We start from the raw sequence: 14357 nt of genomic DNA, 5'->3' as shown, positions 1-14357 counted from the left end.
GTCCTCTCTCTGCTCCCTCCCACAGGACCTTGTTAGGGCTCAAGTAACCAGTTAATGCTCTGCCATTCTCTCTTTACCCAGAGGGTTCTGATGTATTCTGTTTGCTGTGCATCTGCACTACAGAGGAATCTGCAAACACCGCAGTCACACCACAGTCACACCACGGTCACACCACAGCCACACCACAGTCACACCACAGCCGTACCACAGTCACACCACAGCCACACCACAGCCACACCACAGTCACACCACAGCCACACCACAGTCACACCACAGCTGCACCACAGTTACACCACAGTCACACCACAGCCACACCACAGTCACACCACAGCCACACCACAGTCACACCACAGTCGTACCACAGTCACACCACAGTCACACCACAGCCGCACCACAGTCACACCACAGTCACACCACAGCCACACCACAGTCACACCACAGCCACACCACAGCCACACCACAGCCACACCACAGTCACACCACAGCCACACCACAAACACACCACAACCTCCAGCCTCTAATCATGATTCTGCTGAAAGGCAGGATTTTACTTACAGTATGTGTTGGGGTGATTGCACAAGTAGAAACATGTGGATTAAAACAGCATGGCCACCCGGGTGGGTACCCATTGGGCAAAAACTTGTTATTTTCACATCATAAAAAATAAAATAAAATTGTGACAACATTTAATCAACGTGGAAAACTCATTAGGATTTGCAGAAGGGAATTTTGTATTATTTTATTTTGTAACTTTTAACCTAGATCCAATGATATGGTGACATTTGTTTGGTTGATTTCATATTGAATTCACATTAGTTGACAACTCAAACCAAATCTTAAATCTTAAATCAAATCTAGATGTTGAAAACTATATCTGTGCCCAGTGGGTAGAGGTCACCTCCATGAACAGCCTTCTCTTCACATGAAATCATGCAACAGGAATCATAATCTCCTCTCATTTCTGCTCTGTCACCCGCTTGGCTACTCCCGTTGAGGGAGGGAGAGCAGCTTACAGGATTCCTGCCTGGCGGGCCAAGTCCAGAAGAAATAACCTGTAGTCTACAAGGCAGACATAATGATTCACTATAGCCAGGTTACGGTAATGTTTCTCTAAAGCTGAAATCCAACGGAATGTCTATTCCTGTAAGGCCAACATCTCCCTGACGATCTCTAGCGATGACTGATGCAGTGAATATCTATCAGATGACCGCAAGAGTTAAGGAATGAATATAACATATAAATATAGAAAAGTATCTAAGACTTGCTTCATCTCTGTAAGACACGTGTGTAGAAGATCATAGATATCACCCATAGAAAAGTAGGTGAAAGGTAGGTGCTATGTTTAGTGTTGATGGTAATGTACACTTGTCACAGTAGGAAGCACAATGTACTGATGGGTATTGCAATTCTCTTTTCACCGGGCGGAAAGCATATAAAGGAATTCATGTGTAAAACTAAAAGGATATAGCATGTGGATGCTAACCAATCAGATTGAAAGGCAAGCTCATCTTGTTATATCACAGTTAAGTATGTCTTTCATCTTGTCCCACAGTCCAGAGATAAAAGGTCACAGCCAGGTCATGTTTGTTTCCCCAATGACAGTGCTAAAAGCAATACTGTTTTCCATTTACTTACTCTACAAAATGGCACCATTGGTTTTGTTCTATGCTTTTCTCTCCCCATTGCTCTCTCTGTCGTCAATGGGGTTTTTTTTGTGTGTGTTTTTTTTTAAAGTGGACTGGATTCATGGTTGCTGAGTGAGCCTCCTCTTCCTCTGGACCAGACTTTCTCTGGTGCCGAGAATCCGGAGCAGCCAGGCAGAAAACGCTCTCAACACACAGAAGGAAAAGAGAAATAAAGTACTGAGTGATATGAAGCGTATAAACCCCATGTTATTATCCAATCACTCGGGGCTGTCAAACTAACACAGGGGCAACTAGTTTCAGCTCTAGGGAATTTGCTCTGCAAAATTGTTTTTAAAAGAAACATTGGAGCTCAAACCAGCTTTCCCACAGATTTTTGTACGGAGCTCCTGTCATCCTCATTATTCCAGACTTTGGCAAAACAACAGAGGCATGCCCAGGCAGTGGACTGGAAGAGTCAAGTTGGCAAGCCAAGGAGGGCATTCCTTACTTTCTTCTCTTTTCTTCCACTGGGGGGGTTTTAATGGCGGGGGCTTAGTGAAAAGCCACATACAGGGAGCTCAGATATCCCTGGAGACGTCTGAAGATAGGTGAGACAAGCAGCACATCTATCCGGACCAACCGATGTCTCTGCTTACTTATTTGTCGCAGCATCTTAGATACCGCTTTTATTAATACAGTCGAATAATTAGTCGCGTAATCAAGCAGGTAAAAATCTCCACACGACACACACACCGAAACATCACGCTTCATTAAACAATAGAACCCGTCTCTTACACTATACCGATTAATTATTGGATATTGTTGATCTGATAATCAGCCAGTCTCTAAACATTGTTCCCTGTCCCCTTGTTTGTTTAAAGGGTTTCTCCTTTCATCTCACACTGTTATCCTGACTAACATTTACATTATGCAAATACGTTCATTCTAATTCAAAATCCCTCGATGCCAATTGAGATTATTTGTAGTTATAGGGCAGCTCCCAGTGCTTGACAGGTGCCTCGTGTGATGATGAAGACACAGTGCTAAACCTGTGAAAACTCCCATGGTAATCAGAAAGAGACAGTACAGGAAGAGCCTCATAAGCTTTCCAACACAGCCCGTCTCAACCAAGCAAGTTATCATCCAATACAGAGCAGGCATTTTAAAAGAGGTTGTGTTGTTGGTTACACAAGCTGGGTTCCCAAAACATTTTAGATGAATATTTTCACAGTGTGACTGAAAGTGTGACATTTGCTGGTTTCATGCACTGAATAGTCTCTGAAACACTGATCTCCAGCACTCAGCTGGGAGAGCCTCCTTTTGGTCAAAATAACAACCTGACCCTGTTGACAGAGACCAAGCGGAATATGATAACACTTAGTTTTAATGGCTCTGTACGTGATAGACAGCTAACGTTCAGATCGGTGCTGAGCCCGTGCTGAGCCAGTGCTGAGCAAGTGCTGAGCCCGTGCTGAGCCAGTGCTGAGCCAGTGCTGAGCCAATGCTGAGCCAGTGCTGAGCCAGTGCTGAGCCAATGCTGAGCCAATGCTGAGCCAAAGCTGAGCCATAGCTGAGCCAAAGCTGAGCCATAGCTGAGCCCGTGCTGAGCCAGTGCTGAGCCAATGCTGAGACATAGCTGAGCCATAGCTGAGCCAGTGCTGAGCCAATGCTGAGCCAATGCTGAGCCAAAGCTGAGCTATAGCTGAGCCCGTGCTGAGCCAGTGCTGAGCCAGTGCTGAGCCAAAGCTGAGCCAGTGCTGAGCCAATGCTGAGACATAGCTGAGCCCGTGCTGAGCCAGTGCTGAGCCAGTGCTGAGCCAAAGCTGAGCCAGTGCTGAGCCAATGCTGAGACATAGCTGAGCCCGTGCTGAGCCAGTGCTGAGCCAGTGCTGAGCCAGTGCTGAGCCAGTGCTGAGCCAGTGCTGAGCCAAAGCTGAGCCAGTGCTGAGCCCGTGCTGAGCCAGTGCACCCTGCTGTCCATAAGTGTTTCATAGGTTGTATCAATTGACTTTGACGTATTGTTCCGTTCTGTTATGGAAATGCTTTTTGAACAATGTTCATTTCAACAAGGAGTATTTCTTACTGTTGGCTCCTTGTCACTGTGTCAATAGCAGCCAACCTGTGTGTGTGTGTGTGTGTGTGTGTGTGTGTGTGTGTGTGTCCGGAATATATAAACGTGATGTGATTACGTTTATCTAAATGAATGAGGGGAACGTCAAAAAATGAGAAAGAATCAAAGTGAGGAAAGTCGTGATGAGAGGAACATGAGAGCAATACAAACAAAGTGATGAGAGGAACATGAGAGCAATACAAAGGAAGTGATGAGAGGAAGCAGTTGAGAATGAATCTTCTCCATGATTGAGCTTCAGCTTCGTTTATCTCTTTCATTGGATTTCCCACCGCGGTGTCACACAAAACACATGGCACAAAGTCGACATACTCAAGACAGTTAAAACAAATGGAACAAATGTGGTTTTCAGTAGGAAGGCTGTTTTCAGTAGGAAGGCTGTTTTCAGTAGGAAGGCTGTTTTCAGTAGGAAGGCTGTTTTCAATAAGAAGGCTGTTTTCAGTAGGAAGGCTGTTTTCAGTAGGAAGGCTGTTTTCAATAGGAAGGCTGTTTTCAGTAGGAAGGCTGTTTTCAGTAGGAAGGCTGTTTTCAATAAGAAGGCTGTTTTCAATAGGAAGGCTGTTTTCAGTAGGAAGGCTGTTTTCAATAGGAAGGCTGTTTTCAGTAGGAAGGCTGTTTTCAATAAGAAGGCTGTTTTCAGTAGGAAGGCTGTTTTCAATAGGAAGGCTGTTTTCAGTAGGAAGGCTGTTTTCAATAGGAAGGCTGTTTTCAATAAGAAGGCTGTTTTCAGTAGGAAGGCTGTTTTCAATAGGAAGGCTGTTTTCAGTAGGAAGGCTGTTTTCAATAGGAAGGCTGTTTTCAGTAGGAAGGCTGTTTTCAGTAGGAAGGCTGTTTTCAGTAGGAAGGCTGTTTTCAATAGGAAGGCTGTTTTCAGTAGGAAGGCTGTTTTCAATAGGACGGCTCTTTGCGACTGTGAAGAAAAAGCTATTGTAATACACTTAACATTTATAAAAACACGATTGCGATATTGCTCTGTCCTTTTTCTCACTGAATATTTCTGAATGTGATAATCAATCAAAAAAATATCCCGTCCTTGGATAAACCTTCAGCCTATAGAGGAAGATGATTATTAAGCTACCGGTCTTGATGTTGCGTGTGTTGTGACAGGAAACCTATTGTGACAGACTTACGTAGCCAAATTGTATCTATGATCGTACTCTATCCATTTAGGTTTTTTGTATGCTATTTTAATATATGAGAATTAACCAATGATATCAGGCCACACCTGGCCATGATTACAGACACCTGTGTGTCTTTTGACACTATATAAACAAGTCACCCCACAGTGTTTGTCATTATACCCTGATGAAGACAGCTTGCCTGTCGAAACGTTGGACATTACATCTTTGCATCTGAGCTCCTAGAGTGTGCGGCTCTCCTACATTTTTTTAAGGGACCGTATGAGGACCTGTTGATCTGATCAAATGCGTGGATAAATCCATTCCAATCCATTATTTTTGAATGTACACAGACTCTATGTAGGCCTATGTACTCTAGTCCAAGGCTGTTCAACTCTTATCCTGAAGGGCCGAAACACTTCAGGTTTTCAATCCTCTCCTTCTAATCAGGGACCAATTCAGACCTGGGACACCAGATGAAGGTAATTAGCTAACATGTAGAAACAAAAAAAACTCCCTGCCCTCCGGGAAGGGAATAGAATGGTCCTGCTCTAGTCTCTCTCTCAGGTGGTATCAGTCTTCTACGTGCCACTTGTTCTTTATTCTGCCTAAGATAATGCTGGTGACGCCAGCATTCATGCAAGATTTGTTTCGGGGTTACCAAGATTATATGTACTCAAATTTAACTGCCTGTTAAAACCTGTTGGTACTAGGGGGCAGTATTTTCATTTTTATAAAAATAACGTTCCCAAATTAAACGGGATATTTTGTCAGGACAAGATGCTAGAATATGCATATAATTGACAGCTTAGGGTAGAAACACTCTAAAGTTTCCAAAACTGTAAAAAGCCCTGCATTCCGATGCGTCCCTATTGAGCTGTGAATGCCCTATTAACCAGATTACGCTTTCTACGTATTCCCCAAGATGTCTACAGCATTGTGAAGTAGTTTTATGCATTTATGTTGAAGAATACCCGTAGGCGGCTTCATTGCGCAAGTGGTCACCTGATGCTCCCAGAGAAATTTGCGCGTAAAATACAGAGGTAGCCATTATTCCAATCGCTTCTACTGAGAAACCAATTGTCCCAGTTGATATATTATCGAATAGATATTTGAAAAACACCTTGAGGATTGATTATAAACAACGTTTGCCATGTTTCTGTCGATATTATGGAGCTAATTTGGAATATTTTTCGGCGTTGTCGTGACCGCAATTTCCGGTTGATTTCTCAGCCAAACCTGAAGAACAAACGGAGCTATTTCGCCTACAAAAATAATATTTGGGTAAAAAATGAACTTTGGCTATCTACCTGGGAGTCTCGTGAGTGAAAACATCCGAAGTTCATCAAAGGTAAACTATTTAATTTGATTGCTTTTCTGATTTTCGTGACAAGGTTGCCTGCTGCTAGCAAGGCATAATGCTATGCTAGGCTATCGATAAACTTACACAAATGCTTGTCTAGCTTTGGCTGTAAAGCATATTTTGAAAATCTGAGATGACAGGGTGATTAACAAAAGGCTAAGCTGTGTTCCAATAGATTTCACTTGTGATTTTCATGAATAGGAATATTTTCTAGGAAGATTTATGTCCGTTGCGTTATGCTAATTAGTGTCAGATGATGACAACGGTCCCGTTCACGGGATGGGGTGTCACTAGAGGTTAATCAATGTACTTAGGGACAAATCCTGTTTGTGTTTAACTCCGATTTTCACATAAATCAGGCATTATAGTCAATGGGATATTCGCACAAAATGTCGTGCGAATACGGAGATTAGTTAGTTTGTGTTGTGCTCTCCAGAGGATTTACATAGTATGGTAGAGGAGAGGTCATACTAAGAAGCTCTTGTTTCCCTCTCTATCTCACATTTAAATATTGGCTGATATATGATCTAAATTCACAGGTGAGTTCTGGAAGCGCTGCCCAGAGGAGGGGGGTATAGGAAACCTCAGACTATTGAGCCAGAGATCATTAATCACGTTTCCTCTGAAGGAGGAGGAATCGTCACTGTAGATGAAGGTAGACATACTTCTCTCTTTCCTGTTCCCTATTTCTCTGTTACTCATCCCTTCTCTCTCTCTCTCTCTCTGTCTCTCTGTCTCCTGTCTCTCTCTGTCTCTCTCTGTCTCTCTGTCTCTCTCTCTGTCTCTCTGTCTCTCTGTCTCTGTCTCTGTCTCTCTCTCTCTCTCTCTCTCTCTGTCTCTCTGTCTCTCTGTCTCTCTCTGTCTCTCTCTGTCTCTCTCTCTCTCTCTGTCTCCTGTCTCACTCTGTCTCTCTCTGTCTCTCTCTCTCTCCTGTCTCTCTCTGTCTCTCTCTGTCTCTCTCTGTCTCTCTCTCTCTCTCGCTCAGTTCATTCCCCACAGCAGAGAAGAATGTAGTGTGCATTAGGAAGCTCAGGCAGAGGGTAGTTGTCAGATCATTGTCACCTCGATGATCCTCTTCTCTGAGGCAGGGCAGAGCGGTGCGAAGCAGTGGGAGAATAACTTATGACACTGATAGCTGACACAACACACTTCGTTATCTCCCTTGTCTCTGTCATCATCACTCCCCACACGCTCCCTCCCACTCACCCTGAAATTAAATAGAACTCTGAAACTTCTCTGAGAGAAAGAGCGAGAGAAATACAGTTGATATGGAGTCAGAATCAGATAAATAAAGTTGATATGGAGTCAGAATAAGAGAAATACAGTTGATATGGAGTCAGAATCAGAGAAATACAGTTGATATGGAGTCAGAATCAGAGAAATACAGTTGAAATGGAGTCAGAATCAGAGAAATAAAGTTGAGATGGAGTCAGGATCAGAGAAATACTGTTGATATGGAGTCAGGATCAGAGAAATACTGTTGATATGGAGTCAGAATCAGATAAATAAAGTTGATATGGAGTCAGAATAAGAGAAATACAGTTGATATGGAGTCAGAATCAGAGAAATACAGTTGAAATGGAGTCAGAATCAGAGAAATAAAGTTGAGATGGAGTCAGGATCAGAGAAATAGTGTTGATATGGAGTCAGGATCAGAGAAATACTGTTGATATGGAGTCAGGATCAGAGAAATACTGTTGATATGGAGTCAGGATCAGAGAAATACTGTTGATATGGAGTCAGAATCAGAGAAATACTGTTGATATGGAGTCAGGATCAGAGAAATACTGTTGATATGGAGTCAGGATCAGAGAAGTACTGTTGATATGGAGTCAGGATCAGAGAAGTACTGTTGATATGGAGTCAGGATCAGAGAAGTACTGTTGATATGGAGTCAGGATCAGAGAAGTACTGTTGATATGGAGTCAGGATCAGAGAAGTACTGTTGATATGGAGTCAGGATCAGAGAAGTACTGTTGATATGGAGTCAGAATCAGAAGCTGCAACAGAGTGGGTATGGAAGGAAGGCAATCACATTCTATGAAATATACAATTAATAAATACTGTACATATTAATAAATACTGTACATATTAATACATACTGTACATATGCTCATTATGTGACACTAATGCAGGTGTTTATTGGAACACATAAGAACACGCAACAAACCAGCGACAACCAAGGACCCATCAACCAGTCACAGAGCCAAATGCATTACCCAGCTTGCCCAACCCTCCCGCCATCAAATATATTGACTTTAAGCGTGGCGATCTGTTACAGATTCATAAGACATGAAAGAGACAATAATTGAACGGCGAAAGAGCACGTTTAAATGGAATGACTGGAATAGATCAAAGTCCTGTCTGTTAACAAAAACTATTTACATAACAAATCACTGCAGAGGAGTTCATTCTGATGACGAGTAACACGTAAATCAATTACTCCATGTGTAATTACTCCATATTTAATTACTCCATATTTAATTACTCCATATTTAATTACTCCATATTTAATTACTCCATGTGTAATTACTCCATGTGTAATTACTCCATATTTAATTACTCCATATTTAATTACTCCATATTTAATTACTCCATGTGTAATTACTCCATATTTAATTACTCCATGTGTAATTACTCCATATTTAATTACTCCATATTTAATTACTCCATGTGTAATTACTCCATATTTAATTACTCCATATTTAATTACTCCATATTTAATTACTCCATATTTAATTACTCCATGTGTAATTACTCCATATTTAATTACTCCATGTGTAATTACTCCATATTTAATTACTCCATATTTAATTACTCCATGTGTAATTACTCCATATTTAATTACTCCATATTTTAATTACTCCATATTTAATTACTCCATATTTAATTACTCCATGTGTAATTACTCCATATTTAATTACTCCATATTTAATTACTCCATGTGTAATTACTCCATATTTAATTACTCCATGTGTAATTACTCCATATTTAATTACTCCATATTTAATTACTCCATATTTAATTAATCCATATTTAATTACTCCATATTTAATTACTCCATATTTAATTACTCCATGTGTAATTACTCCATATTTAATTACTCCATATTTAATTACTCCATATTTAATTACTCCATATTTAATTACTCCACGTTTAATTACTCCATATTTAATTACTCTATATTTAATTAATCCATATTTAATTACTCCATGTGTAATTACTCCATATTTAATTACTCCATATTTAATTACTCCATATTTAATTAATCCATATTTAATTACTCCATGTGTAATTACTCCATATTTAATTACTCCATGTGTAATTACTCCATATTTAATTAATCCACATTTAATTACTCCATATTTAATTACTCCATATTTAATTACTCCATATTTAATGTTTAAAAAAATAAAACAGAAATCTGAAGAGATATAATTCTAATTTGAGACCGAGAATGTTTCCATCTTCAACAGAGAGGAAATACCATTTCAATACATGATTAGAGCAAATGCACATTAAATAGATGAAGAAATCAATTATATTGGAAGAACTTTCAATAAAGGAGTTTTGGAGATCCCCTTTCATCATGATTCCTGTATCAAAGGAGTAATCACTTCACCTAAGGAGGCCGTTGTTCATTTTCAATGTACGTTCTCACACAGCTTTTATTAACGTTCTCACACACAGCTTCTCTCTGGGAAGCATTCCTTGGCAAATTAACGCTAGGGTTATTAATTAAAACACGTTTTTTTTGCACGCTCTGTCTATGTGAATAATAGTAGGTACACAGTTGTTGGAATGAGCCTAGTGACATGTCTCTTTTTTTCTATGACATCTGCATGGGTGTAAAGTATTGGTTCCAGGAACGTTGTAGAACTCCAACTCCAGACAGAGACGGGCCTGTCAGAGTGAATAGGAGACCTGTAGGTGAGGCTTATCCTGATTAAATCATGGCCAGCAGATTAAATGGAAAACTCAGCTGGGAACCTGTAAACAACTCGCCTCTCTCTCAGGTAAGTTCTCCACGCCTTGCAAATTCACATAGGACAGCAGCACACTCTCATAAACAGCACTTTCAGTACTCACATAGGACAGCAGCACACTCTCATAAACAGCACTTTCAGTACTCACATAGGACAGCAGCACACTCTCATAAACAGCACTTTCAGTACTCACATAGGACAGCAGCACACTCTCATAAACAGCACTTTCAGTACTCACATAGGACAGCAGCACACTCTCATAAACAGCACTTTCAGTACTCACAAAGGACAGCAGCACACTCTCATAAACAGCACACTCTCATAAACAGCACTTTCAGTCCTCACATAGGACAGCAACACACTCTCATAAACAGCACTTTCAGTACTCACAAAGGACAGCAGCGCACTCTCATAAACAGCACTTTCAATAAGCTGCTGGAAACATAACAATGCATGGAGTTGGACTGAATTAATGACTCATAACTCTCATACAGCCTAATGCCCCTCTTCATACAGATAGTACAAAACATATAGACTTCGATGGAGCTGTGATCATGCTATGAGTTTGTGAAAATCTCGCTGGGTCCATGCGACAAGGAGAGCGAAGGAGAGTAGGAGAACGAGGGGGAGCAAGGAGGGCGAGGGGGCGCAGGAGGGCGAGGGGGCGCAGGACTACATCTTCACTTCTCTGAGTACCGTCTGACTCACCATCCCTCTCTGAAAAGAGCTTCATACACTAATCAAAGGAAACCTTGACAAACACTGCTGAGACGGACATGCATTTGGTCTGTCTGAGTAAAGAGACATCCCCTCCAGAATCGAACGCTCCAACCATGTCATAGAATTAACCAGGTCTCTCTTGAATTTTTTTTTTTTTTATCTCAATGAGTACCTGGATGAATAAAGATTTTTTTTTTAAATATAAAAATAAGAACTTGAAAGGCAGTATTTATTCCCTTTGTGAGGGGATGGGATGAAGAGGGGTCGAGGGCTTGTTTATTAATTCTGTCGTTGGCTGTGATGGATCTCTTTATACATCCCCCCACCTACAACTACCCATTCTTCAACCAACCACACAAGAAGGAATGATTACTCTGAGTGGAAAATGATGTACTATAGCACAAATGTATTACTTTAAGTCATTAAAACTCGTTTTTCAACCATTTCACACATTTTTTGTTTTAACAAACTATAGTTTGTATAGTCAACTATAGTCGGTTAGGATATACAGTGTATACTTTGTGCATGACACAAGTCATTTTTCCAACAATTGTTTGCAGACAGATTATTTCACTTATAATTCACTGTATCACAATTCCAGTGGGTCAGAAGATTACATACACAAAGTTGACTGTGCCTTTAAACAGATTGGAAGATTCCAGAAAATGATGTCATGGCTTTAGACGCTTCTGACTGGCTAATTGACATAATTAGAGTCAATTGGAGGTGTACCTGTGGATGTATTTCAAGGCCTAACTTCAAACGCAGTGCCTCTTCGCTTGACATCATGGGAAAATAAAAAGAAATCAGCCAAGACCTCAGAAAGGTCTTTAGAATGGTAGACCTCCACAAGTCTGGTTCATCCTTGGGAGCAATTTCCAAACGCCTGAAGGTACCGCATTCATCTGTACAAACAATAGAACGCAAGTATAAACACCATGGGACCACACAGCCGTCATACCGCTCAGGAAGGAGACGCATTCTGTCTCCTAGAGATGAACGTACTTTGGTGCAAAAAGTGCAAACAGAACAACAGCAAATGACCTTGTGAAGATGCTGGAGGAAACAGGAACAAAAGTATCTATTTCCACAGTTAAACGAGTCCTATATCGACAAAACCTGAAAGGCCGATCAGCAAGGAAGAAGCCACTGCTCCAAAAACACCATAAAAAAGCCAGACTACGGTTTGCAACTGCACATGGGGACAAAGATCGTACTTTTTGGAGAAATATCCTTTGGTCTGATGAAACAAAAGTAGAACTGTTTAGCAATAATGACCATCGTTATATTAGGAGGACAACGGGGGAGGCTTGCAAGCCGAGGAACACCATCCCAACCGTGATGCACGGGGGTGGCAGCATCATGTTGTTGGGGTGCTTTGCTGCAGGAGGGACTGGTGAAATTCACAAAATAGATGGCTTCATGAGGAGAGAAAAGTATGTGGCTACATTGAAGCAACATCTCAAGACATCAGTGAAAGCTTGGTCGCAAATGGGTCTTCCAAAATGGACAATGACCCTAAGCATACTTCCAAAGTTGTGGCAAAATGGCTTAAGGACAACAAAGTCAAGGTATTGAAGTGGCCATCACAAAGCCCTGACTTCAATCCCATAGAAAATGTGTGGGAAGAACTGAAAGAGCATGTGCAAGCAAGGAGGCCTACAAACCTGACTCAGTTACACCAGCTCTGTCAAGAGGAATGGGCCAAAATTCACCCAAATTATTGTGGGAAGCTTGTGGAAGGCTACTTGAAACGGTTGACCGAAGTTAAACAATTTAAAGGCAATGCTACCAAATACTAATTGGGTGTATGTAAACTTCTGACCCACTGGGAATGTGATGAAAGAAATAAAAGCTGAAATAAATCATTCTCTCTACTATTATTCAGACATTTCACATTCTTAAAATAAAGTTGTGATCCTAACTCATCCTAAACATCATTTTTACCAGAATTAAAATGTCAGGAATTGTGACAAACTGAGTTTAAATGTATCTGGCAAGGTGTATGTAAACTTCTGACTTCAACTGTATACCTGCGTTTTCTGTTGGTCTGCTGCCAGTTCGTCTTGTCTTGTCAAGTCTTAACAGAGTGTTTTCCCGTTTTCCAATCATTTCTGTTTTCTCATCCTCCTGGTTCTGACCATTCTGCCTGCCGTGAGTCTGCCGTTCTGTCCCCGATTGACGCTGCATTGAATTACTGACCTCGGCCTGCCCTTGACCTGCCATTTGCCTGCCCCTTGTTTTGTACAAACATCTGAAATTCAAACTGTCTGCCTCCTGTGTCTGCATCTGGGTCTTATCCTGAGTCGTGTTAGTACAAACTGGCCATTACTGACCCAGCTGACTCGGACCAGCTCCGTAACGCCCGGCTCCTCCCAAAGAGCCACCATTGAAAGACGCGATGAGTTACTTCAAAATCTTATGGAAGGATTCCAGACATTGGAGGAACGCCATGACCTCACTTTCAATACATTGCCGGAGCAATTCCTTGGATTGTCTATTAGGCAGCCACAACGGTAACCAGCCAGCCTCTTAGTAACCCCGCTATCAGCAGCGCATCTCCCCAGCCAAACCCGGCTTCCCGAGACCCCTGCTTACCTCCTCCGTAGCACTACGCTGGAGATTCAGGAACTTGTCGGGCATTTCTCTCCCAGTGCTCCCTCATCTTTGAGCTTCAGCCCTCTTCTTTTCCCTCGGACCTCTCGAAGTTAGCATACCTTATAGCGCTAATATCCGGGACGGCTCTCGTCTGGGCTACGGTGGTGTGGGAGCAACAATCCACTGTGTGCTTCAGTCTGGAGGAGTTCATGGCAGAGGTAAATAAGGTGATAGATTATCTGTTGTCCAGGAGAGAGGCTGCTCAGAAGCTACTCCTGCTACGTCAAGACCATAGTGTGGCAGACTTTGTTGAAAGTCACACGCTGAACCACACGCTGATCGCCGAGAGTGCCTGGAACCCTGAATCCCTGTTCGACATGTTCCTTCATGGATTATCAGAGGAGGTTAAAGATGAGCTCGCCCATGGATCTCGACTCTCTCATAGCCTTGACCATATGGATCGATTGGCAGCTACGGGAACATAGGAGGGAGAGGAGATCTTTTCCCAGTCACACTCTCTCGTCCAAAGATCCCCAGCATCTACATTACTGAGAGAATCTGAGGTTACCCGAGTCCCCTGCCAAATGTTTACGCAGACTGAACACCAAGTTCTGTCTGTATTGTAGAACTACAGGTCATTATATTTCTACGTGTCCATTGGGGCGGCAGGGTAGCCTAGTGGATAGAGCGTTGGACTAGTAACCAGAAGGTTGCAAGTTCAAACCGCGAGCTAACAAGGTACAAATCTGTCGTTCTGCCCCTGAACAGGCTGAACAGGAACCCACTGTTCCTAGGCCGTCATTGAAAATAAGAATTTGT

The sequence above is a fragment of the Oncorhynchus mykiss genome, chromosome 16, assembly GCF_057628025.1.
Source record: "Oncorhynchus mykiss isolate SJ-2025 chromosome 16, ASM5762802v1, whole genome shotgun sequence".
NCBI lineage: Eukaryota > Metazoa > Chordata > Actinopteri > Salmoniformes > Salmonidae > Oncorhynchus > Oncorhynchus mykiss.
The sequence above is the reverse complement of the archived record's forward strand: the minus strand, read 5'-3'. Positions refer to the sequence as shown.